This window comes from Galeopterus variegatus, unplaced genomic scaffold (assembly GCF_000696425.1).
Source record: "Galeopterus variegatus unplaced genomic scaffold, G_variegatus-3.0.2 Scaffold2059, whole genome shotgun sequence".
Lineage (NCBI taxonomy): Eukaryota > Metazoa > Chordata > Mammalia > Dermoptera > Cynocephalidae > Galeopterus > Galeopterus variegatus.
Window position 1 is genome coordinate 287,927 of NW_007728170.1, and position 1,470 is coordinate 289,396.

Below are 1,470 nucleotides of genomic sequence, written 5' to 3' on the forward strand. Positions count from 1 at the left end.
ACAGCAGTGTGCCATTTGGGCTGGCACAGCTATTCTCTCAGATCACTGTATTCTTTTTAAACTGAGCTACTGTTCCTGGAACTATAAAGAGATTATATTTGTCTCAGATTGAACTGTAAGTGTGAGTTAAGAATTCTTGCCAAGTGTGGGTTGGTTGAAATCTGAAATGGATGAGGTGATAGAAAATCCTGCGTTTTTATTTCTCTCTATGCCATATGATGCCCCTTTATTACAAATTAGACCAAAAGGAAGCAAAATTAACTCTGAAGTCACTAATTTACAATTCAGCCATTTTGCTCTGACAATGTAATGTGGATAGATGTAAGCATGCATTATAATATTCCTAACCTAAAAATGGTTAAGTAAAAATTCAGAGGCAACATAGACACTCACATTATGATCCTAAAGTTAATACTTTCTCTGAATAATTTTCATCAGCTTTTGGCCTCTAATGCCTGTACAAAAGTATCATATGATAATTACAGCTATGGAGTTTGTATATCTTCCTAAATTCCCAAGTTATTTTCAGAAAGAACATTTAGGTCTTAAAAGAGCAGAAGAAAACAAAACCATCTTTTCTCCAAACATACTCTAGCTGTCATGTGCTGGGGCTAATCCTTGCTTACTTGATGAAGAGGGGGTAGTTGTACCTTCGTTCCAGAGGTCAGAGCTGTGGCAATGAGCTCTGCTGACTTAAAGCCAACACTGTTTACTTGTAATACACTATCTGTATGAGTGGAATATTAAGTATTATTAAAAATAAATATATTTGAGGAAAATAGAAATAGAGTAGAAAATAGAATTAGGGTTTTAAACTTAAAGATTTTTTGTGAAAATAACAGAATTTCAAATCATCTGGTTATGAATTTAGCTCATAACATAATACATAGCACAGTCCTTTATTATTTATTTGGAAATCATTCAAACAACATTTGCCATGTTACAATGTAGCATGTATCACTACAGAAACTTATCTATATCTTTATAACTGCCTAGCAATATAATTCTATATTAATAAATTCTAACCCTTTTATTTTATCAAAATTCATCTAATAATTAATTGTTACATATGATAATTATTCTGTATAATTTATAACAGAAAATAGCAATCTATTTAAGGATTGAAGCAAAGTTGCTTGCTAGTAGCCATTTTTTTCTCTTAGAAAATGCCACATAGACTGATATCTTCCATGAGCCGTAAGATAAATATTTCTGGAGTGAAGTTTGCTGGGTTTTCTTCTCTAGGCAATACATGCTGACTTTCCAAATAGTTTAAATAAAAAGTAGTTTTAAATGACAAAAAATATAGCAAGTTTAGAAGGATTTATCCCTCATTTAGAATTTTTTTTTTTTTAAAAAAAACAAGGTTTGGAAGTTACTGAATACTTCAAAACTAGTTTACTTGTAAAACCGAAATATAACATTTCAGATTATGCACAAGGCATTTAAAAAATGGGGGGGGGGGGCTTT